The sequence below is a fragment of the Dendrobates tinctorius genome, unplaced genomic scaffold, assembly GCF_039654945.1.
Source record: "Dendrobates tinctorius isolate UK_male_01 unplaced genomic scaffold, ASM3965494v1 ptg000473l, whole genome shotgun sequence".
Classification (NCBI taxonomy): Eukaryota; Metazoa; Chordata; class Amphibia; order Anura; family Dendrobatidae; genus Dendrobates; species Dendrobates tinctorius.
The window spans coordinates 436,617-460,749 of NW_027362135.1; positions in this window are offsets into that span (position 1 = coordinate 436,617).

A 24,133-nucleotide genomic window follows, 5' to 3' on the forward strand; every position below is an offset into this window, starting at 1 on the left:
TCTCTCTCTTATGGAAATGCAGGTTACAGTTCTACGTCTCTCTCTCTCTTACTCTCTCTTTCCTGTGCCAGCTGGCTCAGGTCACTGAGGCAGCTGCAGCACTCTTTCTTCTCTTTCTTTCTTCGGGAGCTCTCCACTAAGACCAGTCCTCAGCCTCTCCTGACTGACTGTCTTTCCTCCGCCTGAACTCCCGACAGGCTGACCTCCTGCCAGCCTGCTCTCCTCTGGGACTCACCCCAGACTGAACTCCGGTCAGACTGACCTCGACGGCCCCCTAAGGGACTGACATTTAATTCTATCTTTCTCAGTCTTTTTATACTAACTGCACCCACCTCCCAGCACATCTCGTGTTATCAAGCAGGGTTCCACGAAGGGTGCTCTGCTACCCCCAGCCTGAAGCTGCTAGGTGTCCCTGCTGAACTATCCTGTGTGTGGGATGCATGTGTTGGAGTGTGGCAGGGAGTTCCCACCTTACCTGGATGGCGGGGCACTACACCTTAGGAGAATGTGCAGTACCTCTGTGGCGACCGAGCCTCAGGGGCGTCACAGTATGATGGCCCCAGTTCCCCCATGTATATAGTATGATGCCCCCAGTTTCCCCATATATATAGTTGGATGTCCCCAGTTCCCCCATATATATAGTAAGATGGACCCATTTTCCCCCCTGTATATAGCATGATGGCCCCAGTTCCCCCATATATAGAGTAGAATGGCCCCAGTTCCCCCATATATATAGGATGGCCCCATTTCCCTCATATATATAGTAGGATGACCTTAGCTCCCTTATATATAAAGGATAATAGCCCCAGTTCCCTCATATATGAAGTATGATGGTCCCACAGCCCCATATATATATACTATGATGACCTCAGCTCCCTCATATATATAGTGTGATGGCCCCAGTCCCAATATATACAGTATGATGGTCCCAGTTCCACCGCATATACATAGTAGGATGGTTCCAGTTCCACCGCATATACATAGTAGTATGGCCCCAGCCCCCATATATACAGTAATGATAGCCGACGGTTTCCCCCATATATACAGTATGATGGCCTCACAGCCCGTTCATATATTCAGTATGATGGCTGCAGTTACCCCCCATATATACAGTATGATGGCCGCAGTTTCTCCTCATATATACAGTATGATGGCCGCAGAGCCTGTTCATATATACAGTACTAGCTGATGAGCCCGGCGCTGCCCTGGCATAGTAACTAACTGTGGTTAGTTATAGCAAATTATAATTATCCTCCATCCCATAGTCCCGTGCCCATATACCCATCATACATCCTCCATCCCATAGTCCCATGCCCACATACCCATCATACATATCCTCCATCCCATAGTCCAGTACCCATATACTCATCACACATCCTCCATCTCATAGTCCCGTGCCCATATACCCATCATACATATCCTCCATCCCATAGTCCCATGCCCATATACCCATCATACATATCCTCCATCCCATAGTCCAGTACCCATATACTCATCACACATCCTCCATCTCATAGTCCCGTGCCCATATACCCATCATACATATCCTCCATCCCATAGTTCCATGCCCATATACCCATCATACATATCCACGATCCCATAGTCCCGTGCCCATATACCCATCATACATATCCGCCATCCCATAGTCCCGTGCCCATATACCCATCACACATCCTCCATCCCATAGTCCCGTGCCCAAATACCCATCACACATCCTCCATCCCATAGTCCCGTGCCCAAATACCCATCATACATATCCTCCATCCCATAGTCCGGTGCCCATATACTCGTCATACATATCCTCCATCCCATAGTCTAGTGCCCATATACCCATCATACATATCCGCCATTCCATAGTCCAGTGCCCATATACCCATCACACATCCTCCATCCCATAGTCCCATGCCCATATACCCATCACACATCCTCCATCCCATAGTCAACCATTGTGACATCATAATGAGCGGCGAGACTTGACACGCACACACTTTTTCCCCATTATGTAGATAGGGGCAAAATTATTTGGTGAATTGGAACGCGCGGGGTTAAAATTTCACCTCACAACATAGCTTAGGACGCTCTCGAGGTCCAGACGTGTGACTGTGCCAAATTTTGTGGCTGTAGCTGCGACGGTGTGGATGCCAATCCCTGACATACATACATACACTTGAGCTTTATATACAGAATAATGGCCGCAGTTTCACCCCCCAGATATACAGTATGATGGCCGCAGCTTCACCCCCCATATATACAGTATGATGGTCGCAGTTTCACCCCCCAGATATACAGTATGATGGCCGCAGCTTCACCCCCCATATATACAGTATGATGGCCGCAGTTTCACCCCCCATATATACAGTATGATGGCCGCAGTTTCACCCCCCATATATACAGTATGATGGCCGCAGCTTCACCCCCCATATATACAGTATGATGGCCGCAGCTTCACCCCCCAGATATACAGTATGATGGCCGCAGCTTCACCCCCCATATATACAGTATGATGGTCGCAGTTTCACCCCCCATATATACAGTATGATGGCCACAGTTTCACCCCCCCATATATACTGTATGATGGCCGCAGCTTCACCCCCCCATATATACAGTATGATGGCCGCAGTTTCACCCCGCGTATATACAGTATGATGGCCGCAGTTTCACCCCCCGTATATACAGTATGATGGCCGCAGTTTCACCCCCCATATATACAGTATGATGGCCGCAGTTTCACCCCCCCATATATACAGTATGATGGCCGCAGCTTCACCCCCCCATATATACAGTATGATGGCCGCAGCTTCACCCCCCCATATATACAGTAGGATGGCCGCAGTTTCACCCCCCCATATATACAGTATGATGACCGCAGTTTCACCACCCCATATAAACAGTATGATTGCCGCAGCTTCACCCCCCCATATATACAGTATGATGGCCGCAGTTTCACCCCCCCATATATACAGTATGATGGCCGCAGTTTCACCCCCCATATATACAGTATGATGGCCGCAGTTTTACCTCCCATATATACAGTATGATGGCCGCAGTTTCACCCCCCCATATATACAGTATGATGGCCGCAGCTTCACCTCCCCATATATACAGTATGATGGCTGCAGTTTCACCCCCCCCATATATACAGTATGATGGCCGCAGTTTCACCCCCCCATATATACAGTATGATGGCCGCAGTTTCACCCCCCATATACACAGTATGATGGCCGCAGCTTCACCCCCCCCATATATACAGTATGATGGCCGCAGTTTCACCCCCCCATATATACAGTATGATGGCCGCAGTTTCACTGCCCCCATATATATAGTATGATGGCCGCAGTTACACCCCCCCATATATACAGTATGATGGCCACAGTTTCACCCCCCCATATATACAGTATAATGGCCCCAGTTTCACCCCCTCATATACACAGTATGATGGCTGCAGTTTCACCCCCCCATATATACAGTATGATGGCCGCAGTTTCTCCACATATATACAGTATGATGGCCGCAGCGTCACCCCCCCCCACATACAGTATGATGGCCGCAGTTTCACCCTCCCATATATACAGTATGATGGCCGCAGTTTCACCCCCCATATATACAGTATGATGGCCGCAGCTTCACCTCCCCATATATACAGTATGATGGCCGCAGTTTCTCCACATATATACAGTATGATGGCCGCAGCTTCACCCCCCCCACATATACAGTATGATTGCCGCAGTTTCACCCCCCCCATATATACAGTATGATGGCCGCAGTTTCACCCCCCCCATATATACAGTATGATGGCCGCAGTTTCACCCCCCCCATATATACAGTATGATGGCCGCAGTTTCACCCCCCATATATACAGTATGATGGCCGCAGCTTCACCTCCCCATATATACAGTATGATGGCCGCAGTTTCACCCCTCCATATATACAGTATGATGGCCGTAGTTTCACCCCCCCATATATACAGTATGATGGCCGCAGTTTCACCCCCCATATATACAGTATGATGGCCGCAGTTTTACCTCCCATATATACAGTATGATGGCCGCAGTTTCACCCCCCCATATATACAGTATGATGGCCGCAGTTTCACCCCCATATATACAGTATGATGGCCGCAGTTTCACCCCCCCACATATACAGTATGATGGCCGCAGTTTCACCCTCCATATATACAGTATGATGGCCGCAGCTTCACACCCCATATATACAGTATGATGGCCGCAGTTTCACCCCATATATACAGTATAATGGCCGCAGTTACACCTCATATATACAGTATGATGGCCACAGTTTCACCCCCCCATATATACAGTAGGATGGACGCAGTTTCACCCCCCCATATATACTGTATGATGGCCGCAGTTTCACCCCCCCCATATATACAGTATGATGGCCGCAGTTTCACCCCCACATATATACAGTATGATGGCTGCAGTTTCACCACCCCATATATACAGTACGATGGCCGTAGCTTCAGCCCCCATATATACAGTATGATGGCCGCAGCTTCACCCCCCCTTATATACAGTATGATGGCTCCAGATTCACCCCCCATATATACAGTATGATGGCTGCAATTTCACCCCCCCATATATACAGTATAATGGCCGCAGCTTCACCTCCCATATATACAGTATGATGGCCGCTGTTGTGAGTTCATTTTCCCCTTCACTACTGAGGCCCGATGAACTCCCTCTTCTGGTAAGGAAAGGTAGTGAGCCTGATTATCAGTCACCTGAGCCTAATGATGATGACTGGCTGAGTGGAGTTACGGACTGGATATAAGGCTGCCGACGCCCTTCTGCCCTGCGGGTGATTTCTCTGTGGGATCCTTGGAGACCAGTCTGAATTCCTGCTCTTCTAAAGATAAGTTTTTCTGCTCAGCTTTTTGCATTTGTGTTTTGACTTTGTTTTCTTTGTTTTTCTGGATTTCTGCCATTCCCTGCTGGGGTGAGCTGAATTCTTTTTGCTCTGTCTTCTGAAGATACCGGAGTGCTGATTTAGTTTTGAAGCCTAGCTGCTTCAGGGTCTTTTTCCATATCAGCTGTTGGCTTATGTCTTTGATAGGGTTTTGGCTGATTGCAGACAGCAACCGTCCTTTCCTTTCCTGTGTAGTTTAGTTTGGGCCCCATCATTTGCTCAGCCTATCTTTCTATCTGTGTGAGTGTTTTTTCATATTGCTTCACCGTCATTATATGTTGGGGGCTGCCTTTTACTTTGGGGTCTGCTCTGGGGCAGTTTAGATTTCCTTTTCTGTCTTTAGGCTATTTAGCTCTCCGGCTGTGATCGAGGGGTCTAGGGCACCGTAGGAACCCCCCACGGCTACTGCTAGTTGTGTTGATAGGTTCAGGGGTCTGCAATCTGATAGTTGCCAACTTCTCTGGTTTTCTGGACGTAGCCTCTATTTTTGTGTCTGCCTCCTACGGTGACTCATTCATAACAGGCCGCAGCTTCACCCCCCCATATATACAGAATGATGGATGCAGTTTCACCCCTCCATATATACAGTATGATGGCCGCAGCTTCACCCCCCCATATATACAGTATGATGGCCGCAGTTTCTCCCCATATATATACAGTATGATGGCCGCAGCTTCACCCCCCCCACATATACAGTATGATGGCCGCAGCTTCACCCCCCCATATATACAGTATGATGGCCGCAGTTTCACCTCCCCATATATACAGTATGATGGCCGCAGTTTCACCCCCCCATATATACAGTATGATGGCCACAGCTTCACCTCCCCATGTATACAGTATGATGGCCGCAGTTTCACCCCCCCATATATACAGTATGATGGCCGCAGTTTCACCCCCCATATATACAGTATGATGGCCGCAGTTTCACCCCCCATATATACAGTATGATGGCCGCAGTTTCACCCCCCCATATATACAGTATGATGGCCACAGTTTCACCCCCCATATATACAGTATGATGGCCGCAGCTTCACCTCCCCATATATACAGTATGATGGCTGCAGTTTCTCCACATATATACAGTATGATGGCCGCAGCTTCACCCCCCCACATATACAGTATGATGGCCGCAGTTTCACCCCCCCATATATACAGTATGATGGCCGCAGTTTCACCCCCCCATATATACAGTATGATGGCCGCAGTTTTACCCCCCATATATACAGTATGATGGCCGCAGCTTCACCTCCCCATATATACAGTATGATGGCCGCAGTTTCACCCCCCCATATATACAGTATGATGGCCGTAGTTTCACCACCCCATATATACAGTATGATGGCCGCAGTTTCACCCCCCCATATATACAGTATGATGGCCGCAGCTTCACCTCCCCATATATACAGTATGATGGCCGCAGTTTTACCTCCCCATATATACAGTATGATGGCCGCAGTTTCACCCCCCCATATATACAGTATGATGGCCGCAGTTTCACCCCCCCATATATAAAGTATGATGGTCGCAGTTTCACCCCCCCATATATACAGTATGATGGTCGCAGTTTCACCCCCATATATACAGTATGATGGCCGCAGCTTCACCCCCCCATATATACAGTATGATGGTCGCAGTTTCACCCCCCCATATATACAGTATGATGGCCGAAGCTTCACCCCCCATAAATACAGTATGATGGCTGCAGTTTCACCCCCCCATATATACAGTATGATGGCCGCAGCTTCACCCCCCCATATATACAGTATGATGGCCGCAGTTTCTCCCCATATATATACAGTATGATGGCCGCAGCTTCACCCCCCCCACATATACAGTATGATGGCCGCAGCTTCACCCCCCATATATACAGTATGATGGCCGCAGTTTCACCTTCCCATATATACAGTATGATGGCCGCAGTTTCACCCCCCCATATATACAGTATGATGGCCACAGCTTCACCTCCCCATGTATACAGTATGATGGCCGCAGTTTCACCCCCCCATATATACAGTATGATGGCCGCAGTTTCACCCCCCATATATACAGTATGATGGCCGCAGTTTCACCCCCCATATATACAGTATGATGGCCGCAGTTTCACCCCCCCATATATACAGTATGATGGCCACAGTTTCACCCCCCATATATACAGTATGATGGCCGCAGCTTCACCTCCCCATATATACAGTATGATGGCTGCAGTTTCTCCACATATATACAGTATGATGGCCGCAGCTTCACCCCCCCACATATACAGTATGATGGCCGCAGTTTCACCCCCCCATATATACAGTATGATGGCCGCAGTTTCACCCCCCCATATATACAGTATGATGGCCGCAGTTTTACCCCCCATATATACAGTATGATGGCCGCAGCTTCACCTCCCCATATATACAGTATGATGGCCGCAGTTTCACCCCCCCATATATACAGTATGATGGCCGTAGTTTCACCACCCCATATATACAGTATGATGGCCGCAGTTTCACCCCCCCATATATACAGTATGATGGCCGCAGCTTCACCTCCCCATATATACAGTATGATGGCCGCAGTTTTACCTCCCCATATATACAGTATGATGGCCGCAGTTTCACCCCCCCATATATACAGTATGATGGCCGCAGTTTCACCCCCCCATATATAAAGTATGATGGTCGCAGTTTCACCCCCCCATATATACAGTATGATGGTCGCAGTTTCACCCCCATATATACAGTATGATGGCCGCAGCTTCACCCCCCCATATATACAGTATGATGGTCGCAGTTTCACCCCCCCATATATACAGTATGATGGTCGCAGTTTCACCCCCCCATATATACAGTATGATGGCCGAAGCTTCACCCCCCATAAATACAGTATGATGGCTGCAGTTTCACCCCCCCATATATACAGTATGATGGCCGCAGTTTCACCCCCATATATACAGTATGATGGCCGCAGTTTCACCCCCCCACATACAGTATGATGGCCGCAGTTTCACCCCCCCATATATACAGTATGATGGCCGCAGCTTCACACCCCATATATACAGTATGATGGCCGCAGTTTCACCCCATATATACAGTATAATGGCCGCAGTTACACCCCATATATACAGTATGATGGCCAGTTTCACCCCCCCATATATACAGTAGGATGGCCGCAGTTTCACCCCCCCATATATACAGTATGATGGCCGCAGTTAAACCCCCCCATATATACAGTATGATGGCCGCAGTTTCACCCCCCCATATATACAGTATGATGGACGCAGCTTCACCCCCTCATATATACAGTATGATGGCCGCAGTTGCCCCCCCATATATACAGTATGATGGCCGCAGTTTCACCCCCCATATATACAGTATGATGGCCGCAGTTTCACCGTCCATATATACAGTATGATGGCCGCAGCTTCACCCCCCATATATAAAGTATGATGGCCGCAGTTTCACCGTCCATATATACATTATGATGGCCGCAGCTTCACCCCCCATATATACAGTATGATGGCCGCAGTTTCACCTCCCCATATATACAGTATGATGGCCGCAGCTTCACCCCCCCATATATACAGTATGATGGCCGCAGTTTCACCCTCCATATATACAGTATGATGGCCGCAGTTTCACCGTCCATATATACAGTATGATGGCCGCAGTTTCACCGTCCATATATACAGTATGATGGCCGCAGCTTCACCCCCCCATATATACAGTATGATGGCCGCAGTTTCTACTCATATATACAGTATGATGGTCGCAGTTTTACCCCCCCTTATATGCAATATGAAGCCGAAGCTTCACCCCCCATATATACAGTATGATGGCCGCAGTTTCACCCCCCATATATACAGTATGATGACCGCAGTTTCACCCCCCCATATATACAGTATGATGGCCGCAGTTTCACCCCCATATATACAGAATGATGGCCGCAGTTTCACCCCCCCACATATACAGTATGATGGCCGCAGTTTCACCCTCCCCATATATACAGTATGATGGCCGCAGTTTCACCCCCCCATATACACAGTATGATGGCCGCAGTTTCACCCCCCCAAATACACAGTATGATGGCCGCAGTTTCACCCCCCCATATATACAGTATGATGGCCGCAGCTTCACCCCCCATATATACAGTATGATGGCCGCAGCTTCACCCCCCCATATATACAGTATGATGGCTGCAGTTTCACCCCCCCATATATACAGTATGATGGCCGCAGCTTCACTCCCCATATATACAGTATGATGGCCGCAGTTTCACCCCCCCACATATACTGTATGATGGCCGCAGTTTCACCCCCCCCATATATACAGTATGATGGCCGCAGTTTCACCCCCCATATATACAGTATGATGGCCGCAGTTTCACCCCCCCATATATACAGTATGATGGCCGCAGTTTCACCCCCACATATATACAGTATGATGGCTGCAGTTTCACCCCCCCATATATACAGTATGATGGCCGCAGTTTCACCACCCCATATATACAGTACGATGGCCGTAGCTTCACCCCCCATATATACAGTATGATGGCCGCAGCTTCACCCCCCCTTATATACAGTATGATGGCTGCAGATTCACCCCCCCATATATACAGTATGATGGCTGCAATTTCACCCCCCCATATATACAGTATAATGGCCGCAGCTTCACCCCCCCATATATACAGTATGATGGCCTCAGATTCACCCCCCATATATACAGTATGATGGCCGCAATTTCACCCCCCCATATATACAGTATAATGGCCGCAGCTTCACCTCCCATATATACAGTATGATGGCCGCTGTTGTGAGTTCATTTTCCCCTTCACTACTGAGGCCCGATGAACTCCCTCTTCTGGTAAGGAAAGGTAGTGAGCCTGATTATCAGTCACCTGAGCCTAATGATGATGACTGGCTGAGTGGAGTTACGGACTGGATATAAGGCTGCCGACGCCCTTCTGCCCTGCGGGTGATTTCTCTGTGGGATCCTTGGAGACCAGTCTGAATTCCTGCTCTTCTAAAGATAAGTTTTTCTGCTCAGCTTTTTGCATTTGTGTTTTGACTTTGTTTTCTTTGTTTTTCTGGATTTCTACCATTCCCTGCTGGGGTGAGCTGAATTCCTTTTGCTCTGTCTTCTGAAGATACCGGAGTGCTGATTTAGTTTTGAAGCCTAGCTGCTTCAGGGTCTTTTTCCATATCAGCTGTTGGCTTATGTCTTTGATAGGGTTTTGGCTGATTGCAGACAGCAACCGTCCTTTCCTTTCCTGTGTAGTTTAGTTTGGGCCCCATCATTTGCTCAGCCTATCTTTCTATCTGTGTGAGTGTTTTTTCATATTGCTTCACCGTCATTATATGTTGGGGGCTGCCTTTTACTTTGGGGTCTGCTCTGGGGCAGTTTAGATTTCCTTTTCTATCTTTAGGCTATTTAGCTCTCCGGCTTTGATCGAGGGGTCTAGGGCACCGTAGGAACCCCCCACGGCTACTGCTAGTTGTGTTGATAGGTTCAGGGGTCTGCAATCTGATAGTTGCCAACTTCTCTGGTTTTCTGGACGTAGCCTCTATTTTTGTGTCTGCCTCCTACGGTGACTCATTCATAACAGGCCGCAGCTTTACCCCCCCATATATACAGTATGATGGCTGCAGTTTTACCGTCCATATATACAGTATGATGGCCGCAGTTTCACCCTCCATATATACAGTATGATGGCCGCAGTTTCACCGTCCATATATACAGTATGATGGCCGCAGTTTCACCGTCCATATATACAGTATGATGGCCGCAGCTTCACCCCCCCATATATACAGTATGATGGCCGCAGTTTCTACTCATATATACAGTATGATGGTCGCAGTTTTACCCCCCCTTATATGCAATATGAAGCCGAAGCTTCACCCCCCATATATACAGTATGATGGCCGCAGTTTCACCCCCCATATATACAGTATGATGACCGCAGTTTCACCCCCCCATATATACAGTATGATGGCCGCAGTTTCACCCCCATATATACAGAATGATGGCCGCAGTTTCACCCCCCCACATATACAGTATGATGGCCGCAGTTTCACCCTCCCCATATATACAGTATGATGGCCGCAGTTTCACCCCGCATATATACAGTATGATGGCCGCAGTTTCACCCCCCCATATACACAGTATGATGGCCGCAGTTTCACCCCCCCAAATACACAGTATGATGGCCGCAGTTTCACCCCCCCATATATACAGTATGATGGCCGCAGCTTCACCCCCCATATATACAGTATGATGGCCGCAGCTTCACCCCCCCATATATACAGTATGATGGCTGCAGTTTCACCCCCCCATATATACAGTATGATGGCCGCAGGTTCACTCCCCATATATACAGTATGATGGCCGCAGTTTCACCCCCCCACATATACTGTATGATGGCCGCAGTTTCACCCCCCCATATATACAGTATGATGGCCGCAGTTTCACCCCCCATATATACAGTATGATGGCCGCAGTTTCACCCCCCCATATATACAGTATGATGGCCGCAGTTTCACCCCCACATATATACAGTATGATGGCTGCAGTTTCACCCCCCCATATATACAGTATGATGGCCGCAGTTTCACCACCCCATATATACAGTACGATGGCCGTAGCTTCACCCCCCATATATACAGTATGATGGCCGCAGCTTCACCCCCCCTTATATACAGTATGATGGCTGCAGATTCACCCCCCCATATATACAGTATGATGGCTGCAATTTCACCCCCCCATATATACAGTATAATGGCCGCAGCTTCACCCCCCCATATATACAGTATGATGGCCTCAGATTCACCCCCCATATATACAGTATGATGGCCGCAATTTCACCCCCCCATATACAGTATAATGGCCGCAGCTTCACCTCCCATATATACAGTATGATGGCCGCTGTTGTGAGTTCATTTTCCCCTTCACTACTGAGGCCCGATGAACTCCCTCTTCTGGTAAGGAAAGGTAGTGAGCCTGATTATCAGTCACCTGAGCCTAATGATGATGACTGGCTGAGTGGAGTTACGGACTGGATATAAGGCTGCCGACGCCCTTCTGCCCTGCGGGTGATTTCTCTGTGGGATCCTTGGAGACCAGTCTGAATTCCTGCTCTTCTAAAGATAAGTTTTTCTGCTCAGCTTTTTGCATTTGTGTTTTGACTTTGTTTTCTTTGTTTTTCTGGATTTCTGCCATTCCCTGCTGGGGTGAGCTGAATTCCTTTTGCTCTGTCTTCTGAAGATACCGGAGTGCTGATTTAGTTTTGAAGCCTAGCTGCTTCAGGGTCTTTTTCCATATCAGCTGTTGGCTTATGTCTTTGATAGGGTTTTGGCTGATTGCAGACAGCAACCGTCCTTTCCTTTCCTGTGTAGTTTAGTTTGGGCCCCATCATTTGCTCAGCCTATCTTTCTATCTGTGTGAGTGTTTTTTCATATTGCTTCACCGTCATTATATGTTGGGGGCTGCCTTTTACTTTGGGGTCTGCTCTGGGGCAGTTTAGATTTCCTTTTCTATCTTTAGGCTATTTAGCTCTCCGGCTTTGATCGAGGGGTCTAGGGCACCGTAGGAACCCCCCACGGCTACTGCTAGTTGTGTTGATAGGTTCAGGGGTCTGCAATCTGATAGTTGCCAACTTCTCTGGTTTTCTGGACGTAGCCTCTATTTTTGTGTCTGCCTCCTACGGTGACTCATTCATAACAGGCCGCAGCTTTACCCCCCCATATATACAGTATGATGGCTGCAGTTTCACCCCTCCATATATACAGTATGATGGCCGCAGCTTCACCCCCCCATATATACAGTATGATGGCCGCAGTTTCTCCCCATATATACAGTATGATGGCCGCAGCTTCACCCCCCCCACATATACAGTATGATGGCCGCAGTTTCACCACCCCATGTATACAGTATGATGGCTGCATCTTCACCCCCCCATATATACAGTATGACGGCCGCAGTTTCACCTCCCCATATATACAGTATGATGGCCGCAGTTTCACCCCCCCATATATACAGTATGATGGCCGCAGTTTCACCCCCCATATATACAGTATGATGGCCGCAGTTTCACCCCCCCATATATACAGTATGATGGCCGCAGTTTCACCCCCCCATATATACAGTATGATGGCCGCAGTTTCACCCCCCCATATATACAGTATGATGGCCGCAGTTTCACCCCCCCATATATACAGTATGATGGCCGCAGTTTCACCCCCCCATATATACAGTATGATGGCCGCAGCTTCACCTCCCCATATATACAGTATGATGGCCGCAGTTTCACCCCCCCATATATACAGTATGATGGGCGCAGTTTCACCCTCCCATATACACTCACTGGCCACTTTATTAGGTACACCATGCTAGTAAGGGGTTGGACCCCCTTTTGCCTTCAGAACTGCCTCAATTCTTCGTGGCAGAGATTCAACAAGGTGCTGGAAGCATTCCTCAGAGATTTTGGACCATATTGACATGATGGCATCACACAGTTGGCGCAGATTTGTCGGCTGCACATCCCTGATGCGAATCTCCCGTTCCACCACATCCCAAAGATGCTCTATTGGATTGAGATCTGGTGACTGAGGAGGCCATTTGAGTACAGTAAACTCATTGTCATGTTCAAGAAACCAATCTGAGATGATTCGAGCTTTATGACATGGCGCATTATCCTGCTGAAAGTAGCCATCAGATGTTGGGTACATTGTGGTCATAAAGGGATGGACATGGTCAGCAACAATACTCAGGTAGGCTGTGGCGTTGCAACGATGCTCAATTGGTACCAAGGGGCCCAAAGAGTGCCCAGAAAAAATTCCCCACACCATGACACCACCACCACCAGCCTGAACCGTTGATACAAGGCAGGATGGATCCATGCTTTCATGTTGTTTACGCCAAATTCTGACCCTACCATCCGAATGTCGCAGCAGAAATCGAGACTCATCAGACCAGGCAACGTTTTTCCAATCTTCTACTGTCCAATTTCGATGAGCTTGTGCAAATTGTAGCCTCAGTTTCCTGTTCTTAGCTGAGAGGAGTGGTACCCAGTGTGGTCTTCTGCTGCTGTAGCCCATCTGCCTCAAATTTCGACGCACTGTGCGTTCAGAGATGCTCTTCTGCCTACCTTGGTTGTAACGGGTGGCAATTTGAGTCACTGTTGCCTTTCTATCAGCTCGAACCAGTCTGCCCATTCTCCTCTGACCTCTGGCATCAACATGGCATTTCCGGCCTTAGAACTGCCGCTCACTGGATTTTTTTTCTTTTTCGGACCATTCTCTGTAAACCCTAGAGATGGTTGTGTGTGAAAATCCCAGTAGATCAGCAGTTTCTGAAATTCTCAGACCAGCCCTTCTGGCACCAACAATCATGCCACGTTCAAAGGCACTCAAATCACCTTTCTTCCCCATACTGATGCTCGGTTTGAACTGCAGGAGATTGTCTTGACCATGTCTACATGCCTAAATGCACTGAGTTGCCGCCATGTGATTGGCTGATTAGAAATTAAGTCTTAACACACAGTTGGACAGGTGTACCTAATAAAGTGGCCAGTGAGTGTATACAGTATGATGGCCGCAGTTTCACCGCCCCATATATACAGTATGATGGTCGCAGTTTTACCCCCCTTATATACAGTATGATGGCCGCAGTTTCACCCCCCCATATATACAGTATTATGGCCGCAGTTACACCCCCCATATATACAGTATGATTGCCGCAGCTTCACCCCCATATATACAGTATGATGGCCGCAGTTTCCCCCTCCATATATACAGTATGATGGCCGCAGTTTCACCCCCCATATATACAGTATGATGGCCGCAGCTTCACCTCTCCATATATACAGTATGATGGCCGCAGTTTCACCCCCCATATATACAGTATGATTGCCGAAGCTTCACCCCCCAAATATACAGTATGATGGCCGCAGTTTCACCCCCCCATATATACAGTATGGCTGCAGTTTCACCCCCCCATATATACAATATGATGGCCGCAGCTTCACCTCTCCATATATACAGTATGATGGCCGCAGCTTCACCTCCCCATATATACAGTATGATGGCCGCAGTTACACCCCCCATATATACAGCATGATGGCCGCAGCTTCACCCCCCATATATACAGTATGATGGCCGCAGTTTCCCCCTCCATATATACAGTATGATGGTCGCAGTTTCACCCCCCCATATATACAGTATGATGGCCGCAGTTTCACCCCCCCATATATACAGTATGATGGCCGCAGTTACACCCCCCATATATACAGTATGATGGCCGCAGTTACACCCCCATATATACAATATGATTGCCGCAGCTTCACCCCCCATATATACAGTATGATGGCCGCAGCTTCATCTCCCCATATATACAGTATGATGGCCGCAGTTTCCCCCCCCCATATACACAGTATGATGGCCGCAGCTTCACCTCCCCATATATACAGTATGATGGCCACAGCTTCACCTCCCCACATATACAGTATGATGGCCGCAGTTTCACCCCCCATATATACAGTATGATGGCCGCAGCTTCACCTCCCCATATATACAGTATGATGGCCTCAGTTTCACCCCCCATATATACAGTATGATGGCCGCAGCTTCACCTCCCCATGTATACAGTATGATGGCCGCAGTTACACCCCCCATATATACAGTATGATGGCCGCAGCTTCACCCCCCCATATACACAGTATGATGGCCGCAGTTACACCCCCCATATATACAGTATGATGGCCGCAGCTTCACCCCCCCATATATTCGGTATGATGGCCGCAGTTTCACCCCCCCATATATACGGTATGATGGCCGCAGTTTCACCCCCCCATATATACAGTATGATGGCCGCAGTTACACCCCCCATATATACAGTATGATGGCCGCAGCTTCACCCCCCCATATATACGGTATGATGGCCGCAGTTTCACCCCCCCATATATACAGTATGATGGCCGCAGTTTCACCACCCCATATATACAGTATGATGGCCGCAGTTTCACCCCCCCATATATACAGTATGATGGCCGCAGCTTCACCTCCCCATATATACAGTATGATGGTCGCAGTTTCACCCCCCCATATATACAGTATGATGGCCGCAGCTTCACCCCCCCATATATACAGTATGATGGCCGCAGTTTTACCCCCCATATATACAGTATGATGGCCGCAGCTTCACCTCCCCATATATACAGTATGATGGCCGCAGCTTCACCCCCCCACATATACAGTATGATGGCCGCAGCGTCACCCCCATATATACAGTATGATGGTCGCAGTCTCACCCCCCCATATATACAGTATGATGGCCGCAGTTTCACCCCCATATATACAGTATGATGGCCGCAGCTTCACCCCCCCACATATACAGTATGATGGCCGCAGTTTCACCCCCCCATATATACAGTATGATGGCCGCAGTTTCACCCCCCCATATATACAGTATGATGGCCGCAGTTTTACCCCCCATATATACAGTATGATGGCCGCAGCTTCACCTCCCCATATATACAGTATGATGGCCGCAGTTTCACCCCCCCATACATACAGTATGATGGCCGTAGTTTCACCACCCCATATATACAGTATGATGGCCGCAGTTTCACCCCCCCATATATACAGTATGATGGCCGCAGCTTCACCTCCCCATATATACAGTATGATGGTCGCAGTTTCACCCCCCCATATATACAGTATGATGGCCGCAGCTTCACCCCCCCATATATACAGTATGATGGCCGCAGTTTTACCCCCCATATATACAGTATGATGGCCGCAGCTTCACCTCCCCATATATACAGTATGATGGCCGCAGTTTCACCCCCCCATATATACAGTATGATGGCCGCAGTTTTACCTCCCCATATATACAGTATGATGGCCGCAGTTTCACCCCCCCATATATACAGTATGATGGCCGCAGTTTCACCCCCCCATATATACAGTATGATGGTCGCAGTTTCACCCCCCCATATATACAGTATGATGGCCGCAGCTTCACCCCCCCATATATACAGTATGATGGTCGCAGTTTCACCCCCCCATATATACAGTATGATGGCCGAAGCTTCACCCCCCATAAATACAGTATGATGGCTGCAGTTTCACCCCCCCATATATACAGTATGATGGCCGCAGTTTCACCCCCATATATACAGTATGATGGCCGCAGTTTCACCCCCCCACATATACAGTATGATGGCCGCAGTTTCACACCCCCATATATACAGTATGATGGCCGCAGCTTCACACCCCATATATACAGTATGATGGCCGCAGTTTCACCCCATATATACAGTATAATGGCCGCAGTTACACCCCATATATACAGTATGATGGCCACAGTTTCACCCCCCCATATATACAGTAGGATGGACGCAGTTTCACCCCCCATATATACAGTATGATGGCCGCAGTTAACCCCCCCCATATATACAGTATGATGGCCGCAGTTTCACCCCCCCATATACACAGTATGATGGCCGCAGTTGCCCCCCCCATATATACAGTATGATGGCCGCAGTTTCACCCCCCATATATACAGTATGATGGCCGCAGTTTCACCGTCCATATATACAGTATGATGGCCGCAGCTTCACCCCCCATATATACAGTAGGATGGCCGCAGTTTCACCGTCCATATATACATTATGATGGCCGCAGCTTCACCCCCCATATATACAGTATGATGGCCGCAGTTTCACCTCCCCATATATACAGTATGATGGCCGCAGCTTCACCCCCCATATATACAGTATGATGGCCGCAGTTTCACCCTCCATATATACAGTATGATGGCCGCAGTTTCACCCTCCATATATACAGAATGATGGCCGCAGTTTCACCGTCCATATATACAGTATGATGGCCGCAGTTTCACCGTCCATATATACAGTATGATGGCTGCAGTTTCACCGTCCATATATACAGTATGATGGCCGCAGTTTCACCCTCCATATATACAGTATGATGGCCGCAGTTTCACCGTCCATATATACAGTATGATGGCCGCAGTTTCACCGTCCATATATACAGTATGATGGCCGCAGCTTCACCCCCCCATATATACAGTATGATGGCCGCAGTTTCTACTCATATATACAGTATGATGGTCGCAGTTTTACCCCCCCTTATATGCAATATGAAGCCGAAGCTTCACCCCCCATATATACAGTATGATGGCTGCAGTTTCACCTACCATATATACAGTATGATGACCGCAGTTTCACCCCCCCATATATACAGTATGATGGCCGCAGTTTCACCCCCATATATACAGAATGATGGCCGCAGTTTCACCCCCCCACATATACAGTATGATGGCCGCAGTTTCACCCTCCCCATATATACAGTATGATGGCCGCAGCTTCACCCCCCTTATATACAGTATGATGGCCGCAGTTTCACCCCCCCACATATACAGTATGATGGCCGCAGTTTCACCCTCCCCATATATACAGTATGATGGCCGCAGCTTAACCCCCCATATATACAGTATGATGGCCGCAGCTTCACCCCCCATATATACAGAATGATGGCCGCAGTTTCACCTCCCCATATATACAGAATGATGGCTGCAGCTTCACCCCCCATATATACACAGTATGATGGCCGCAGTTTCACCCCCATATATACAGAATGATGGCCGCAGTTACACCCCCCCCATATACACAGTATGATGGCCGCAGTTTCACCCCCCCATATATACAGAATGATGGCCGCAGTTTCACCCCCCCATATACACAGTATGATGGCCGCAGTTTCACCCCCCCATATATACAGTATGATGGCCGCAGTTTCACCCCCCATATACACAGTATGATGGCCGCAGTTTCACCCCCCCAAATACACAGTATGATGGCCGCAGTTTCACCCCCCCCCCATATATACAGTATGATGGCCGCAGCTTCACCCCCCATATATACAGTATGATGGCCGCAGCTTCACCCCCCCATATATACAGTATGATGGCTGCAGTTTCACCCCCCCATATATACAGTATGATGGCCGCAGCTTCACTCCCCATATATACAGTATGATGGCCGCAGTTTCACCCTCCCCATATATACAGTATGATGGCCGCAGCTTCACCCCCCATATATACAGTATGATGGCCGCAGTTTCACCCCCCCATATATACAGTATGTTGGCCGCAGTTTCACCCCCATATATACAGAATGATGGCCGCAGTTTCACCCCCCCACATATACAGTATGATGGCCGCAGTTTCACCCTCCCCATATATACAGTATGATGGCCGCAGCTTCACCCCCCATATATACAGTATGATGGCCGCAGCTTCACCCCCGATATATACAGAATGATGGCCGCAGTTTCACCTCCCCATATATACAGAATGATGGCCGCAGCTTCACCCCCCATATATACACAGTATGATGGCCGCAGTTTCACCCCCATATATACATAATGATGGCCGCAGTTACACCCCCCCCATATACACAGTATGATGGCCGCAGTTTCACCCCCCATATATACAGTATGATGGCCGCAGTTTCACCCCGCATATATACAGTATGATGGCCGCAGTTTCACCCCCCATATACACAGTATGATGGCCGCAGTTTCATCCCCCCAAATACATAGTATGATGGCCGCAGTTTCACCCCCCCATATATACAGTATGATGGCCGCAGCTTCACCCCCCATATATACAGTATGATGGCCGCAGCTTCACCCCCCCATATATACAGTATGATGGCCGCAGTTTCTCCCCATATATACAGTATGATGGCCGCAGCTTCACCCCCCCACATATACAGTATGATGGCCGCAGTTTCACCCCCCATATATACAGTATGATGGCCGCAGTTTCTCCCCATATATACAGTATGATGGCCGCAGCTTCACTCCCCCACATATACAGTATGATGGCCGCAGCTTCACCCCCCATATATACAGTATGATGGCCGCAGTTTCTCCCCATATATACAGTATGATGGCCGCAGCTTCACCCCCCCCACTTATACAGTATGATGGTCGCAGTTTCACCCCCCCATATATACAGTATGATGGCCGCAGTTTCACCCCCCCATATATACAGTATGATGGCCGCAGTTACACCCCCCATATATACAGTATGATGGCCGCAGTTACACCCCCCTTTTATACACTATGATTGCCGTAGCTTCACCCCCCATATATACAGTATGATGGCCGCAGCTTCACCTCCCCATATATACAGTATGATGGCCGCAGTTTCACCCCCCCATATACACAGTATGATGGCCGCAGCTTCACCTCCCCATATATACAGTATGATGGCCGCAGCTTCACCTCCCCATATATACAGTATGATGGCCGCAGTTTCACCCCCCATATATACAGTATGATGGCCGCAGCTTCACCTCCCCATATATACAGTATGATGGCCACAGCTTCACCTCCCCATGTATACAGTATGATGGCCGCAGTTTCACCCCCCCATATATACAGTATGATGGCCGCAGCTACACCCCCCATATATACAGTATGATGGCCGCAGCTTCACCCCCCATATACTGTGTACAGTATGATGGCCGCAGTTTCCCCCTCCATATATACAGTATGATGGCCGCAGTTTCACCCCCCCATATATACAGTATGATGGCCGCAGCTACACCCCCCATATATACAGTATGATGGCCGCAGCTTCACCCCCCATATATACAGTATGATGGCCGCAGTTTCTCCCCATATATACAGTATGATGGCCGCAGCTTCACATCCCCATATATACAGTATGATGGCCGCAGCTTCACCTCCCAATATATACAGTATGATAGTCGCAGTTTCACCCCCCCATATACACAGTATGATGGCCGCAGTTTCACCCCCCCATATATACAGTACGATGGCCGCAGTTTCACCCCCCATATATACAGTACGATGGCCGCAGCTTCACCTCCCCATATATACAGTATGATGGCCGCAGTTACACCCCCATATATACAGCATGATGGCCGCAGTTACACCCCCATATATACAGCATGATGGCTGCAGTTTCACACACCAATATATACAGTGTGATGGCCGCAGCTTCACCCCCGATATATACAGTATGATGGCGGCAGCTTCACCCACCATATATACAGTATGATGGCCGCAGCTTCACCCCCGATATATACAGTATGATGGCCCCAGCGTTACCCCCCCCATATATACAGTATGATGGTCGCAGTCTCACCCCCCATATATACAGTATGATGGCCGCAGCTTCACTCCCCCATATATACAGTATGATGGCCGCAGAATCACCCCCCATAAATACAGTATGATGGTCGCAGTTTCACCCCCCAAATACACAGTATGATGGCCGCAGATTCACCCCCTCATATATAGAGTATGATGGCCGCAGTTTCACCCCCCAGATATACAGTATGATGGCCGCAGCGTCACCCCTCCATATATACAGTATGATAGCCGCAGTTTCAGCCCCCCATATACACAGTATGATGGCCGCAGTTTCACCCCCCATATATACAGTATGATGGCCGCAGTTTCATCCCCCCATATATACAGTATGATGGCCGTAGCGTGAACCCCCATATATACAGTATGATGGCCGCAGTTTCACCCCCCCATATATACAGTATGATGGCCGCAGTTTCACCCCCGCATATATACAGTATGATGGCAGCAGCTTCACCCCCCTTATATACAGTATGATGGCCGCAGCTTCACTCCCCCACATATACAGTATGATGGCCGCAGCGTCACCCCCATATATACAGTATGATGGTCGCAGTCTCACCCCCCCATATATACAGTATGATGGCCGCAGTTTCACCCCCGCATATATACAGTATGATGGCCGCAGCTTCACCCCACCACATATACAGTATGATGGCCGCAGCGTCACCCCCATATATACAGTATGATGGTCGCAGTTTCACCCCCCATATATACAGTATGATGGCCGCACTTTCACCCCCGCATATATACAGTATGATGGCAGCAGCTTCACCCCCCTTATATACAGTATGATGTCCGCAGCTTCACCCCCCCACATATACAGTATGATGGCCGCAGCGTCACCCCCATATATACAGTATGATGGTCGCAGTCTCACCCCCCCATATATACAGTATGATGGCCGCAGCTTCACCACCCCACATAAACAGTATGATGGCCGCAGCGTCACCCCAATATATACAGCATGATGGCCGCAGTTTCACCCCCCCATATACAGTATGATGGTCGCAGCGTAACCCCCCCATATATACAGTATGATGGCCGCAGTTTCACCCCCCATATATACAGTATGATGGCCGCAGCTTCACCCCCCATATATACAGTATGATGGTCGCAGTTTCACCCCCCATATATACAGTATGATGGCCGCAGTTTCACCCCCCCCATATATACAATATGATGGCTGCAGTTTCACCCCCCCATATATACAGTATGATGGCCGCAGCGTCACCCCCATATATACAGCATGATGGCCGCAGTTTCACCCCCCCATATATACAGTATGATGGTCGAAGCGTAACCCCCCCATATATACAGTATGATGGCCGCAGTTTCACCCCCCATATATACAGTATGATGGCCGCAGCTTCACCCCCCATATATACAGTATGATGGTCGCAGTTTCACCCCCCATATATACAGTATGATGGCCGCAGTTTCACCCCCCATATATACAGTATGATGGCTGCAGTTTCACCCCCCCACATATACAGTATGATGGCCGCAGCGTCACCCCCATATATACAGTATGATGGTCGCAGTCTCACCCCCCATATATACAGTATGATGGCCGCAGCTTCACCCCCCCACATAAACAGTATGATGGCCGCAGCGTCACCCCCATATATACAGTATGATGGTCGCAGTTTCACCCCCCATATATACAGTATGATGGCCGCACTTTCACCCCCGCATATATACAGTATGATGGCAGCAGCTTCACCCCCCTTATATACAGTATGATGGCCGCAGCTTCACCCCCCCACATATACAGTATGATGGCCGCAGCGTCACCCCCATATATACAGTATGATGGTCGCAGTCTCACCCCCCCATATATACAGTATGATGGCCGCAGCTTCACCCCCCCACATAAACAGTATGATGGCCGCAGCGTCACCCCCATATATACAGCATGATGGCCGCAGGTTCACCCCCCCATATATACAGTATGATGGTCGCAGCGTAACCTCCCCATATATACAGTATGATGGCCGCAGCTTCACCCCCCATATATACAGTATGATGGCCGCAGCTTCACCCCCCATATATACAGTATGATGGTCGCAGTTTCACCCCCCATATATACAGTATGATAGCCGCAGTTTCACCCCCCCATATACACAGTATGATGGCTGCAGTTTCACCCCCCCATATATACAGTATGATGGCCGTAGCGTCATCCCCCCATATATACAGTATGATGGCCGCAGTTTCACCCCCGCATATATACAGTATGATGGCAGCAGCTTCACCCCCCTTATATACAGTATGATGGCCGCAGCTTCACCCCCTCACATATACAGTATGATGGCCGCAGCGTCACCCCCATATATATAGTATGATGGTCGCAGTCTCACCCCCCCATATATACAGTATGATGGCAGCAGCTTCACCCCCCTTATATACAGTATGATGGCCGCAGCTTCACCCCCCCACATATACAGTATGATGGCCGCAGCGTCACCCCCATACATACAGTATGATGGTCGCTGTCTCACCCCCCCATATATACAGTATGATGGCCGCAGGTTCACCCCCCCACATATACAGTATGATGGCCGCAGCGTCACCCCCATATATACAGTATGATGGTCGCAGTCTCACCCCCCCATATATACAGTATGATGGCCGCAGCTTCACTCCCCATATATACAGCATGATGGCCGCAGTTTCACCCCCATATATACAGTATGATGGCCGCAGCGTCATCCCCATATATACAGTATGATGGCCGCAGTTTCACCCCCCCATATATACAGTATGATGGCCGCAGCTTCACCCCCCCTCATATACAGTATGATGGCCGCACCGTCACCCCCATATATACAGTATGATGGTCGCAGCGTCACCCCCCCATATATACAGTATGATAGCCGCAGTTTCACCCCCCATATATACAGTAAGATGGCCGCAGTTTCACACCCCCATATATACAGTATGATAGCCGCAGTTTCACCCCCCATATATACAGTATGATGGCCGCAGTTTCACCCCCCCATATACACAGTATGATGG